The sequence below is a fragment of the Aquila chrysaetos genome, chromosome 18 (genome assembly GCF_900496995.4).
Source record: "Aquila chrysaetos chrysaetos chromosome 18, bAquChr1.4, whole genome shotgun sequence".
Taxonomy (NCBI): domain Eukaryota; kingdom Metazoa; phylum Chordata; class Aves; order Accipitriformes; family Accipitridae; genus Aquila; species Aquila chrysaetos.
This window is the reverse complement of record NC_044021.1, coordinates 24,108,659-24,123,525: the sequence shown is the minus strand read 5'-3', so window position 1 is coordinate 24,123,525 and position 14,867 is coordinate 24,108,659. Positions and strand designations below refer to the sequence as shown.

At 43.0% G+C, this 14,867-nt stretch overlaps 1 protein-coding gene across 4 annotated transcripts in view; it reads left to right on the top strand.

Moving 5' to 3' along the window:
• The first annotated feature begins 5,628 nt into the window (after nt 1–5,628).
• KIAA0319 (KIAA0319 ortholog) overlaps nt 5,629–14,867 on the top strand; it is a 60,689-nt gene continuing 51,450 nt past the window's right edge. For 2 of the 4 annotated variants that reach the window (XM_030042053.1, XM_030042052.1), the window contains exon 1: nt 6,255–6,532. The gene's annotated coding sequence lies outside the window, so the exon portion shown is untranslated. Of the gene's footprint in view, nt 5,868–6,254; nt 6,533–8,652; nt 8,671–14,867 lie in introns of those variants that run through there. The other 2 variants (XM_030042050.1, XM_030042051.1) reach the window with 2 other exon arrangements.

The following is a 14,867-nucleotide window of genomic DNA, read 5'->3' as shown; positions in this document are numbered from 1 at the left end:
GCTCCTTCCTCCTCAGGGGGAGGAGGACTCCTCACTCGTCCCCTGCTCCACCGTGGGGTCACTCTGACGGGATACAGCCCTCCACAAACTTCCCCGGCGTGGGTCCTTTCCACAGAGCTGATCTTCAGTCACAGACTGCTCCAGTGCAGGCTTTCCCATAGAGTCCCGGTCATCTTGGTGGGCATCCACCTGCTCCGGCGCGGGCTCCTCTCTCCCTGGGCTGCAGGTGGGCATCTGCTCCCCTCCATGGGCTGGGGGGGGACAGCCTGCCGCCTCACCGCGGGCTGTGGGGGCATCAACCTCCTCCTTCAGTAACCTTGATGTCTCCACAGAGGTTCCTCTCACAGCCCAAGTCCCTCCCTCCACTGCAGGTTCCCCCTCTTATGTTCTCCCACAGGTGCCACCACTGTCACTGATTGGCTCAGCCTTGGAAGGGGCGGGACCAACTTGGACCCACGGAAACTTCTAGCAGCTTCTCTCAGGAGCCACCTGTGGCCCTGCCCAGTGACCGAAACCTGGCCACGCAAACCCAAAGGGAAGCACAATAAACTCGTGTTTTGTCAAAGGAACACCAGTTTACGTGGTCTCCTCCATTATGGCTGCTTTTGTTTATGTGGGCACCTTCCAGACTCTTTTGAAAGATGTGAAAAAGGCTAATGGCTGATCTTGTAGGATAGATTTTTAATTTGGGGAAGAAACAAAAGGAGAAAGAGCGTTTAGACCTCTGTGTGACTTAGCACAATGCCTACACTTCAGATCCATCTTTAGCATTGACTAACTGATCCCTCCTTTGAAGGGCAATGTTTCTTAACCTTTGAAATAGTGAGTAGGGACATAATATTTTTATTAGGAACAAGCAAAATCGTAACACTTTGTAAGGGCCAATTCATTTTTCTAACTATAAACACAAGCAAGAGGAAGACTATCTTCAGCGTAATTAGTGGTTAGTCATTCTTCCAGAATGAGGAAATTATGCGTAGAGCTTTTAAAACTCTTCTTGAACTGCAGTAAAAGCAATATTTTAAAAAAATTAAGAGGGCATAAATGCTAAATTTTTTTACTGACTATTGCATGCTAAGCAAGCACTACATCTTTAATTAAATACACTTTAAACCACTTAATAAGTACCCAAATTGCTGACAATCAAGAGTCAGAGCCCTTATATCAATTTGCCTTTTACATTGATGTAAAAGGTAAAATAGCTGCTGAATATGGCAACTAAAACCTGTAAGAAAACATTATAAATATTTAAGGAGATAGAAACAGCAAAGTAAAACCAAGCAAAACATTTCTTTGGCTATAACTTGATAATTTGATTTCTTTCCCTGATTCAGTGATACATATGTTATCTGTACATCCCAAAGGACTTATACAAACATGGGAATGTAAGAAAATGCAGTAATTCTCTCCTATTGATAATCAATGACACCAATGGACCTTGAGGAAATCCTGTACTATCAGAAGCATTATTTTATTAATAATTTGACTCAGGTATCAAGAGAAGCAACTTGTTTTGAGGATCCAGGCAAAGTTTTAAACACCTCTGCATGAAAATAGCTTGAAATTACTAAAAGAGAAGAGATATACACAGAACAACGTAAGGAAATGTTAAACATCTGTGGAGGTAAATAATAAATAGATAGATTTAAAAAAAAAAAAAAAGGAGGCACAACCACAGTAACAGCAGAAAATCATGTTATCATGATTAAAAGTATACACCTAAAGAACATTTATGCTCTTAACTACAGGGAGTAATCTGAAACAATAACTAATAAAAAATTGTTTTGCAAAGAGGAGGTACATGGAAGATTAAAGCTATAAATATCACACATCATATAAAGGTTTGGAAGTCAATTTGATACAAGGACAAAGAAGACATATCTAAAATTACTAGATCAAAATACAAACATGATTAGCTGTATCATGGCAACACCTGCAAAACCATAACTATTGTTATGGTTGGTGTACAAAGTAAAAGTCTTTGCCCTATAGATCTTAACTGAGAAGTTAAAACAATGCAAAGAGTGGAAATAGTCAACAAGGAGAGAATAAAGATAGGAATGATTACACAGAAACAGATGGGTATGTTTTGATGAGTAATTGGCATGATTTTGAGCTGTATCAGCTCAATGTGATTTGAAAATCTCCACAAAGGTCATGTTATCACTTCTTAGTATTTTAGTGTGTTTTTACCCAGCGGCAGGCAATCCAATACAAAATCGTACTGAAGACACTGTGCATGCAGGTGCTGCCTTGAAGCACCTAGTGCAGGTAAACCCCAAGCAGGAGTGACTCCACTTAACTTCATTAGGGTAAAGCTTTCCAGGTTTTGTGTTCACTAAGAGTACAAAAAAGATTCATTAGTAAAGATTCATAAATAGCAGCTTTTTATTTCTTGGAGATGAGGCATGTTGTGGAACATCAGCTCAGAGAAAACAGAACCTCAGTGACAGAGAAGTCATCAGTGCAACGCTGCCGTTTCAGTAACAACTGAGAAAACAGATGCAGTAGGCAGGAATGTTGCTAAATTGCAATTGAAATGAAAGTAATACTGTATCTGCAACAACCCATGGTAAAATTACTAGAGTATCATTATTTATGGATTCATGCATACGTGACAAGAAATGGACCTACTAACATAAAGAAATGTTGTAAAACTACAGTTTTGATTAAGGACAAGAGTAAACGTATACATCTGCCTCAATGAAAGATAACATACTTCAACAAAAGAAAGAAGGAAAGGATTATACCATGACACTCTACTGTCACCGGTGGGACAGAGAAGCTAATAAAAACCTACTCAGATATCATTTGTTGAGGCAGAAGCTTTACCTGGACTGGCAGTAGAAATAACATGTGAGTACAACTGACAATGCTGGACAAACACAGCCAGGGGAACTCACCTCATTGCGGCTTTCAAAAATTCTCACAATCATTGAGGAATCAGGAAAAAATCTGTCTCAGATGCCCTGAAGGTGAGTACTATCCTCTTTTTCAGTGTTGGCAGGCACTTCCTCGAGCTGAGATATGAAGTTTTTTTACCTATTTAAGATGGGAGGTGCAGAAAGGGTATTTTCGGAAAAGCACAATACAATCTAACAAAGGTTAAGTGTTTGTAACCAAAGTAGCGTAGCTCCCAGACCTCTTTGTTTTGGAACAGATGTCACACGGAAGACTTCAAAGCTGCTGGTTTAGCAAACCAGGGGAGAGGAGGAAGGAGAGCAGGGTACAGGGAGGGCTGCGCCAGCCCCCTGGGATGGAAGGAACCTCCTGGCATGCTGCAGCAATGCTATGCCTCAGGCCAGGGCTTCCCTGTCACAGCACCAAGCTGCTCAGAAGGGCCATTTGGCAGTGATGGGGGGTGCGTGTCAGAGGCAGACTCCAAAATGCCCCTGAATGTCTGGCAGTGATTTAGTTGTCCTGGGTGATGACAGCTTCACAAGGCTTTTGTCTGATCAAATGAATGCACTTACTGTGGGAAGGCAGCTGGAGGTAACCAGATCAACATTTACCTAGAAGGCTACATTTTGAAGTTTTAATGATTTTCAGATAGCATTACAGCACGCCGAGCCTATTATTTCATGAGGGTTAAGCCTATTAGTTCATCAATGATATGAGAGGCAAGAATTGGCTTAGCAAGAAAATATCATCTTAAGCCTCAGCCATCTGCAGTGAACTTGCTTTCTCGATCTGTTCTGACATTTCATAGCATTTCTGGAGTTTGCAGACTGTGAATAGACACCAGGCGCTGCTGCTGGGTTTCTCGAATGGGAGCTGTTTGCTCTGATGCCTTTGCGTTTGTGTAGGACTGGCTGTGTCTTGTTCATTCAACGGAGAAGGCAATGTGCATGCAAGAAAGTCAAAGGCACTGGATCAGCTACTCCCGTGCAGAGAAAGTGAACAGAGGGACAGTTACTGCTCTCATCCTTTTCCCCCTGCTTTCATTAAGAAATGAGGAGGTACCTCCTGACAGGAGACACAGAGGACTTTGTCTCCCTAAGCCTGTGCTGTGCTAAGGAGCCTTTTGCATACCTGCACATTCAAAGAGCATTAGCACTGAGTGCACAGATGAATAATCTTTCCTGCAGAAGAAATAATAAAAAAAAAAATTGTGCCACTCTACCTGGTGATTTTACAGTCAGTAAAATTAGGATCGCACAACCATGCGAAGCATTGGAGGAGAATCCTCTTTCCCCACTGGGTCAGTAAATCAACCCTCAGTGCTGGCAGGAAGGCTGCAAGACATGAGGAATGGGGCTGCCTCACAAAGGAAAGATAGCCAGGCTTCCTCTCTCCACACACACTTCTTCCTCTTCAAACTCAAGTAGCCTAGGTCAACATCGGAAAAAATTTAACAGTCTTCTCAATAATCCTTTTGTGTTGTTATTAGAATAATCCTTAGGAATTCATGTGATCCTTTTTACTTCAAATAAGCAGACTTCAGTCTCCATAAGATGGCCGAAACAGCCAACACATGGAAATCACAGAAAAACTGAGGAATCAAAATTGGCATAACAACACAGCGAAAAAAATATTTGAAAAAATGTCAACAGGCAATTCCTTTAGGCTCCTTCATACATATTCACAAGAAATCCACTATTACAGTTCAGAGATTTAATTCCTTGCTTTACAGAGCAAGCACATGAGCTATGGGCTCCCCGTATCAAGGAAGATTTAAGTAGCTTCAGGAAATGTCATCCAGACTATTGTTAAAAAAAGTTGGTAAGGTGGGAATCAGAAGAGGAGGTTGTATGCTCAAGAGATGACATTTTTTACATCTTCAGAGCTCTTTTTTTCATCATCCTGTAGCACCTGCAAAATACCATTTACTCCGAGTCAACAGTTGCCAATGTGTTAAAGACTAAGCAGAACTTGGCAATACACTAGCATCACTAGCAGGTGGAACAGGGAATTTGGGACCTTGACAGGCTTGTGCAGATCAGCATGAAACCTTTGCAATTAAAGTTTGAAATTCACAGCTCTCTGCATTTTATTTCACTTGAAAATGAAATTGCTTGCTTAAAACATTGCTGAGACGGACAAACTTAAACCACTTCTCTATGGCACGTGGAATTCGGTGTTGAGTAGAAAAATGCCTCTTTCCAAATGGAAATAGGCCAATTATTTTGGAGTGCAATTGTAAAAATCAAAGAAACGAACAAACCATTTCTGCACACTCTGACTGCAAACATGCCGGAGTCCCTCAGCAGAAAATGTGAATGAGGCAAGAACTAGGGAGAGCGCAAAATCAAAGACACAGAAATGCTGAATATTTTATTGAAAAGCTACGCTGAATAAACTATGAGTACTCTTACAGAGGCTTCAGAGAGAGACTTGTCATTAGGATGCAGGGCTTTGCCAGCTGAGCAGCGTTGGGTCCCTGGCCCAACGTTTTTCAGTAAATTGGAAAGGTAAGAATCAGAAGGAAGGTAGAAAGAGGACGTGTAGACTGGCGGGCTCGCCCCAGCGTGGCTCACGCCAGACAGGTCCTAGCCTCCTGCTGCAGCCCCCAGGCAGCCAGTCACCGTGGAAAATCCCTACCCGGAGCGACAGCGTCCCCAAAACATTGCACGCGGACACAGAGCAGTCAAAAGCCACGCCGGTGGCGAAGGTCCGGAGACCTTCGTGCAGCACGACGATAAAAAGGTGGGGGGATCCCACCTTCGAGGCCCCTCGGCAGACCAACAAGGGACACTGCGGTTGCCTTTCGAGCACCGGTACGCAACGTTGTGTGGAAGAGAGGGCTCGGCTACCTTCTCACGACAGCTTGTTGGTTCAACATCTGAAGACCTTTGCTTAAGCTCTTAAGACCTGGGAGCCTCTTGCTTTATCTCCAGCAGCAGCACCGAGGTCGAGTCTCTGGAAAGGTAAAGCCCCCCTCGGGGTAATCCCGCGGAAGGTAACGCGGCTCCACTGCAGGGAGCGGGGCCGACAGCAACGGGAGCGGGACCGGCACCGGCGGGGACGCCATTGCCGGCTCGCAGCCCTGCCGGGGGGCGGCGCCATTTGCTGCCCCCTGCGCCCGGCCTCTCTCCCGCGCCCCCTCCTCAAAATGGAGGCGCGGCGCCTCCTCGCCCTGCCCGTAGGAAGCCCCCGCTCTCCCTCCGGGGCTGGAGTCGGACCAACCCTGCGTCCCCGCCCCTCTCCTCCCTTCTCCCTGCCGCTGCCCGCAGGTGTGGCTCCCTTCCGCTGCGGCGGGCTCGGCGGCCTCAGCGCCGGGGCGGTGCGTGTTGGGGCGGGCTGTGTGTGTGGTGTGTGTGTGAGGGGGGGGGGGGGTCTCTGGGCAGTGATCCTGCGCGGAACGCGGCGGCCGCCCCCGGGAGGTGTACGGAGGGACGGCGCCTGCTCCTGAGTCAGCAGCGGCGAGGAGGCGGGCGGCACCTCGCCGCCCGGCCCGGCCCCGCCGAGCACACCCCCCCCCCTCCCCGGCCTCCCACAGCACCCGCGCCGGCTCCCAGCCCCGCCGGTGCCGAGCACCCGCCGGAGGAAGGGGGCCGTGGGGGCCCCGCCGGCTCCTGCCCTCCGCCGGCAGGTAGGCTCGTCCGCCGCGGCCTGGGCGCGGCCGCAGGTGCGGGAAGGGGTGGATAAACGGAGCCGGCGCTGCCCAGCTCCCCGCTCGGCCGCCGGGTGAGGGGGTCCCAGGGGTCCGCGGGGAAGCGCAGCCCGGCTGCGAAGGGCTGCGGGGAAAGGAGTGCTGTGGCACGGCCGTGAGCGCCCTGCTGAAATACTGACGGGACGGCGGTGGCGATGATCGGGTCTTCGGGGAGTTCTGCCTCCTTCCCCCGTCTGCGTGTGGCAGAACGCGTGGCGTGTGCGTGTGCAACCTGTTAGGCCGGGAGCGTGGGGAGAAGCGGCGGTGGGCTGCGCTGGGGGAACGTGTATATGTTTTATGTATGCTATTATATGTATTTATTTGTATACATCTATAAATATGTATTTATGTATGAAGGATCAAACAGTTTTGATGGGATGTCTTTGAAGTGTGCATGTGCATTTAGCAATATCTGACCCGAGCTCGGAAATCACAGTTTTATGTTGTCCTCTGTGTGTAGATATATATATCTATCGATATTTATATATCCAAAGAATCTAAGAATATTACTTTTGCCGAGCTGCTCTCCAGTCTTCTGTCAAAGCACGTGTTTGTTAGAGCCTAAACTTGCATTTATGTGTGACTGGTGAGCGTGGTGCTAACGTGTAATATGTGAAATGCTTTCTCAGATTGCATTCTGAGCAGTAGAACAGAGCTTAAACAGAAGGAAATGCTATGTGTGATTTTTGTATCACTGCAGTTTTGGGTGCTAGCTACATTGGGATTGCTATACAGAATCAGAAGACAGTTCCATCACTCCCCTGCCCCCCCTTCTGGAGCATATCACAGATAACCTATGGATAGTCAGATAGTTGAGGGAACAAAATGAAGCACAAACTGGTTTGCCCTCTGTTCCTCCCTATCTGTTTGTGCTCTAGGAGCACTCTCATGTTCCTCATACTGCCTGCATGACAAGATAGTGGAGTTGATATATGATATACTGGGTTTTAAACTCTGGGGTAGGTTCTGTATCTGCCTTTGCTTTTACAATACCTTGTAGTAGGAGACTGATCCTTAGCCATGCAACTCTAATAGGTGTTTCTTTTGTTTAATTACCCACTCCTCCCCATGTGCACAGACATGGTATCTGTTTCAGGTAGAGCTCTTCAGGTCCTTCACAGCTTTACCTTCTGTGATGTTGAATAAAGTAGACTTGCTGTGGGCTTCTTCACATATCGGTTGTATGGACTTTGCTTTTATATCTTTCCTTTAAGAAAGCATGTGGTGATGCTTGATGTTTGCTAGTTTTGATAGTGGTACTAAATGTATATCCTTAGTAGGAAATTGGCGATGAAAGGTGGAGTTGTGATCAAGTGCTGTATATCCAGCAGTCTCCAATTTCAGTGCTGTAGAGGAAGCACAGAACCACTGTAATGGATATTGTACCCGTGGGGAGAAATCCTTCCTACTGTCAGGCAGTTAGCTTTCAATTTCTGTCACAAAGTGTCTTTCTGTACAAATTTATAATCTAATTTAACTGCAGATATAGTTGCCTTTCCATTTAAGTACCTAATCTCTATCTGAATGGTGCCAGGGTATGACTGTGGAGTATTTTTCAGGATGATGTGACTTTGTGCTGAGCAGACAGGAATTCAGTCAGTCTGGTTGGAGGTAATATAAATGGGGTTAGCCTGATGCCAGTTTTCAGCTAGTTAACCTTGATTAGGGGGCGGTTTAATAGTTGTTTCCCGTCCTAATGAGTTTTCATTGATAAATCTGTCCTCTGTACAGTTTAGTAACTCTTCTGCATGTTACAAGGAGTTCCACTGGTTAAATATAGATGTTTTCTTTAAAGAAACAAAATGTGCTCAGTCATCTGAGGTGGGGCTCTTAGGGGAGTGTGTGTGCACATGTGGGCTTTATTTGTTTATAACAAGCAACTAATTTTCTGAACAACAGAGCTAATGAAGATTTCTGTGAATCTGTGTCTTGAGGTCAAACAGGGATTTTTCCATTGTCTTTGTATGTGCCTCTACATTTTTTTCCATGTAGTCCCCTCTTTCCACAGACTGCACTGATGGTGTGACACATGGGCTACCATTTTCAATTATGGAAATTGGATGACATGTTTTTTCTGGGTGGGCAGTTTTGCCTTCTGTGGCTTGGCTGTTTTTACAGAAGTGATAGGAATTTAATTACCTGCTGGTAGTCTGTTCTCTGGTTGAAATCAGTTGATGGCTTAAAGGGTACTGTAAGTTAAAAAAAAAAAAAAAAAAAAAAAATCTATTTACACAGTGGTCAAGTAACATTTTTCTCTGCAGGAGACCAGACTAACAATGGACATAAAACTTGGCATGGTCATGTGGGTGAAAAGACTTCCTGCCCCGCCTTTCTTAGCCAAGAAGATTTACTAATTTCTCTGCTCTTGTATCAACACACAAGATTTCAAGTCTAGAAATGGACGTACAGCATCCAACCGCATTAAGAGTCTTTTCTTGAAGGTGGTAAAATACCAAGACACAAATGGAGAGAGTGTTTATGTACTTCACTTGCAAGATTTTGGCCTTTCTTGCTATCTGCTGTTGTACCCATGCCACCTTATGCAAGCTTTTTTCCTGCAGTGTGTGTGATTGTATCTCAGGCAGTGGCTGGGTGTTCTATACTCTAATCTCAAAAATGGTCAATTAGCTTTGTTGACATTAGTACTTCCATTGCTTGAGCCAGTCTGCCAATCAATCTGTGAACAGCTCTTGAAGGCTATCATAAATTAGATGCACTTATGTAACTTCTAAGTCTGGTTTTATAACACCATAGTCTTTTAATACAAAAATATTACCAAAAATCGTAGCACATCCATTTGATTTCAAGTCTCAGACTGTTGTTTCTTATACTGTATGGTATATTGTTAATTAATGAAGGTAATACCAGTCACCTGAAGGCCATAAAACAGAAAGTTTGCTTTTCATTTTAAGTGAAGTGGGTTCCAGAGAACTTTCGCAGTAAAACTTAAATTTGAATGTAGTAGTTTTGCACTGTCTTCCTCCACAATGTTTGCATCGTGACTGCTATTACTGCTATAACATTGAAGTAAAATCTAGTAGTTGATTTAATTGCAACACTTCAAATTGCACTGGACAATAAATAACGTAAAAGTTTTTGTTGCCCTTTCTGTAGCTGGTATTGCTTTGGCTGAAGTTGTAAACTTTTGTTGTTTCAAGACAACCTCATGTTTTATGTGGCAGCTAGCCTCTACTTTTTGGAGGCAGTGTCTGCAGTTTTGTTCGAACTGTGAACATATGTGTGTTCAGCACTTCTGAGATCAGCGTCCAGGGTTCCTACATAGTATATTTATGAACTTGGGTCTTCTGGATGTGCAAATACTAGGTTTGCTTAGGTAGAGATCAAGTTGCAAGAAGGTTGGGTTTTTTTTAATATTAGATATTAAATAGCACTATTAACAATTGCAAGCATTCAAGTATCATAAATGAGATCTCCTTAATCCTGACACTGACTTAAATGGGGTCATGACTGTCCCATGAGGTTTTTTTAAAAAAAAAAAAAAAAAAAAAAGCCAGTATTTAGAGTCTTGACAGTCTGTGAAAGACTGTGAATCTTGTGGGTTCAAGTTGTAGTGCTTTCTCTGCAGCAATGAGAGAGAATTTTTTTTTTTTTTCTACTGAAGGTTGAGACTTTTTCAAGAATTACTGTAGTTCAGGAAATGGCACTTAAGGAAAAATTGTCAAAATCCTAAGAACTGCAGTACAACAATGATGATTTGAATCAATTAATAGTTCCTTTTTATTTTTGAGGGCTTATAGTCTAACTGGAGAAAAAAAAATTATAGTTTCAACCCAGTGCTATAGCAAAGCTTTTGTTGTAGTTTTAATATGGTCATTTTTGACCTTGAACAAGTGCAAAATAAACAAATTCTTGTGTTCTGTGCACTTATGTGATCCAGCTTAAACTATCTATGTGAGTATCTTTCTTCTGACTCTCCTTAAAATTTACCCAAGTTTCTCCAGAAGCATCAGCCCTCGTGTGCAAGTTGTACCTCTGCTTCAAAAGGATGTCTTGTTATCTAGTCGGAGCCTGGTGTGCAGTGCAGCTTGCTGCATTTATTGCTTTCTGTCAAAATGACACTTGAATTAGGAAGTGGATTGAGGCCATGCAGCTTTGTCACACAGGCCTTCAGTCAGCTGTCGGACAGTAACAACTTTAAGCTCTGCAAGCCTGAAAAAGATTCATACCACCTTTTCTACATGTGTATGTCTCCTTCCAGGCAGTCTGCTAAATCTTTTTTTTTTTTTTTTTTTTTTTTTCCCCATCCAAAGCTCAAAACTGATGTTATGTACACCTGTTGGATAGTTTTCTTCTGTGGTCTGTTTTCCTGTGGTAAAAATGGTTAAATATTGGAAGAAGATAGGTGGAGAAATTCTGAAATACCCTTCATGGGAGGCTTAGGACAGGTTAGCTGAAAATCCAAGGGAGGATGTAAGGATGCTTTATCTTGCCTGTGGGCCCTGGAAGGGACAAGATACCATCTTGTTCCTTAAAGCTCTCCCTTTCCAGGCCTCACTTCATTTTCACTGCAGAGTACATATTTGATAATAGGAGAGAGAATTGATAAAGGAGTCCATGTTCTTGTGAAAATGGAAAATGTGGAAACCAGAGTATGTTGTTTTAGAGGAATTGTCTGGTAGATTGCCTGTCATCTGAGTGGAGATATTTCTATGTCCCTGGCCTGTCAGTGGGGAGTGCAGGGCTCTCAAATGTCTAATGATTTCACTCTGTGCTACTAACTCTTACTGGGGTTAGTTTTTGATTAGTGGGTGCCCCCTCCCTGCTGGTCTGGCTGACCTCAGGGCTATACAAATGTCTGTATTGCAAATTAAGTAGGAACAATCCTGAGCTATTATGACCTTTTTCCACTTATTATTATATGCCGTAACATGATGTAAATCCTGACAGTAATAATAGTGTGATAATTTCTCAGCAGAGCAGGTATGCCATTCATTGGTATTTTTTAAATGTTTTTTTTCTTCCCTGTAATTAAATATTGACACCGTATACCCTGCTAAGCGTCTCGCCTATAGTTTTTCCACTGTTTGCCCTCTCCACAGCAGTTGTAATAAAGGCTACTTAAATCTTGTAGGTTAAAATTACTCTTTCCATGAAGCACTGTTGTTTTGTTTTTATTTGTCCAGTTGGTGTCACTTAGCAGTTGACAGAGCTGTGGGTGCCTGTGGAACTAGTGGAGCATGTAGTCCATCTAGTATAACATGGTAGGGTATTTTCAGATCTTCAGTTTGTTGTTCTATCACCATTAACTTGCTGTTTGTGGCCTGCACTTGACTGAGGAAATTGATTTAGAGTTGGGATGTAATGCCAATCTAATGTCAGCTTTCAACAAGACCTGTGGGAGTCCTTCTGAATAAAGAAGAGAGACGTTTGCAATTATAGCTATATCCTGTAGCTGCAATAACTTACCATCAGTAGTCATAGTTTTGTTTTCAAGTATAGGTGCGTGTTGGTAGAAAACTGTGTGAGAGAGGAAGGTGACTTTGCACAGGTCATAAGCATTGATGACTCTGTGATATCTTCCACATCTGCTGAAGGGCTTGAAAATTATACCCTTTATTTAGATGCCTAACCTGTGACTGTTTTGATGATGTGTGTCTGTACAGTACCTGTTAACGTTAGAACTCCTAGTGCCTGCATGTTCTGAGTTTTTTCTCTGTGTTATTAGGGACAAATGCTACTGTCATGAAGTTCTATTTTTCTTTCTTTCTTCTGCAGTATTAATACAATGTTAATGCTCAGCTGATAACTAACTGGCTCAGGTATTAATGCAGGTACAATAGCTGGTGAAATAACTAATTTGAGTTCTTCATGAGGGGTGGATTTCCTGAAGGATTGTCTTGTATTAAGTTTAGTAGAAACATTGACGTATATATATATGTGTGTGTGTATATGTATATAGACACTTACATTAAGCGTAGGACTGCCAAATTGGTAATATGTTCTTTTACTCAGCCATCCTGCTTTTTATAAGAGATGCTGTTAGTTCAAAAATAGGGGTTTTGCTTTAGCTGTGGCTTGAGTTTCAGGTGCTGTTTCAGTATTTCGTTTGGCATGTTGCCTAGCTGTGCTAATGACCAGAAGGGCAAGGAGGTGAGAAGCCCCTGCTTGCCTTTCCCACCGATGCTAGTGTGGCTGGGCCCAGCATTCAGGGCCCTTGCTCTCCTGGAGGTTTCTGCTGTCTGGCATTGTTCTCTGGCTGCTTTCGTGACACCACTTGTTCCTGTCTCTGATTTTATTAGCATGAAGAGGTTCTGCTACACCTTTTGTAGGGCACCAGTGTACTGCCTTATGCTGTATTTGCTGTTCTGCAGCTCTAGGATTTCAATGTGTTCCCAGATACAGGTAATTCAGTCCATACGTTTTCTTACTGTTATAGCCCTGGCCTAATTATGTGCAGGAGGTGACAATATAGTTCTGCTTGGCTGACCCCTTTCTGTCTCTAAGGCAGAAAATTACTTGAGTCTGCATTAAAGTCCAGGTGAACCAAAATGCAGAGTGAGATTTGGGGTGGAGGAAAGGGGGACAATACAGGCAATTCCTTTTCCTTGGAAAGCTGTTGTACTTCGTGTGTTGTTTACCAAAAGATGTTGTGGTCCTGATCAGCAACTGCATATGTGTAAAAGATTGTAAAGTCAAAATGCTTGTATTGAGGGATCAGTTCAGAATTCCCTTCTTCTGTTGGCCAGTGCGCTGCCAGAAGCTGCCAGCTGGAACAGCAAAACATGGCTTTCAGAGTAAGGCAATATATGTATAATACATATATATTTTTACCATACCTGCCTGTACACTTCTCAAGGCTGCCATCCCTCATCTAGCTAAGAGTGCAAGTCACTCTTATTATTAAGAGCCAAGAAATTCCAGTCATTACCAGTAGTGCTGTCTGCTCGTATTGTTACAAAAATAACAGGCTTTGTGATATCAGTGAAGGTTGGAGATTCAGCTAGAAAATTAATCTTGTGGTCCTAGTTATTTTTAACTGCTGGAATCTCATGGCTAGCCGCTGCCTTAAATTTTAATGTCTCTTGTGTTTATGTGGTGAAACTTGTACTTGTGGGGAACAGTACAGTATCGTGGGGAAGATAAGAGGAGCATTGAATGCATAAACTGCAGCAGTGTTTACTGTCTTAACTGTGTAAGAAAGCATGCAGTTTCTGGTAGTTAGATTCTCATCTGTGGATCAGAAGCTATGCACTGAATTGTGACCGCATGTGCTTTGTGTCTGAGCTTGATCCTAATATCAGGAAATGCAAGCTAGTTTTGCAGTGAACGCAAGCTATTTTATTATGTGGAAATTAAATATCAATGGATGTGTAGCCACAAAGAAGCCCGGGAGGACACAGTGCTGCTTTTGTGCATTCATTGTACCCTCATATGGTGTGTCCCGTAAGGATTCAATGAAGATTGTGCATGCAGTCTAATTTCTGGCATTTTGTAGCTTTGGTAACTCACGTTTTCTTAATATAAATTAAAAATACCCAAAACCCACAACTGTTTGCCAGAAGTACTTGTGTTTCTGAATTCAGGACAAGTAATGCTGCAAACATCTGGATCATTTGCACAGCGTTTCAGTGTTTTTCTTAGTGTTGCTGGAAGTAATCATGTAGATTCCTCAGTCAACTCTTCTGTAGGGTATAGAAGCTGCTACTTGTCTCCTTTTAGTGGCAGTGAGATAGTAAAGTTGGCCTTGCAGTGGAGAAAGGCCTATAAAATAAACAATTCTTTTTCTGCCTTCTGATTGGGGTTAATTCTGACCTCGTGATGTTCTGATACTGAGCCTGATGTGTTTTTCCTTAGGCTAAAGGACTGAAAGTCTCTCTTAGGTATCTGGTTTGTTTGGCTGCTTCTGGGAATGAGTGAAGGTTACAGCAACTGCACAATATCTCAGAAACCTTGAGTTTCAGTAATAAGCTCTTCTGCAAATCACAATTTTTGGTAGCTAATAACTTTTCCAAATCTAGACAGATTTCCATAGAAACAGGAAGAAGGCTGTGTGTGAAATTATGGTCTTACCATAATAGTATCTTCCCTCTGCCTCAGCCTGCTGAGGTATTTGGCATATATGTGTTAATAAGTTGGACATACTAATTAGGTTCTCCATCCTATCTATGTTCCTGTGTTCTCATTCTCAAAAGCAATAGAAAAATTCAAAAAAACTGTTGGAAAGTGAAGTTTATAAAAATTATATGCTCTGTATGGCCCTCTGGTTTAGTTTGAATGTTCTGAAATAAAACACTACATAAAAATAATCACTTTG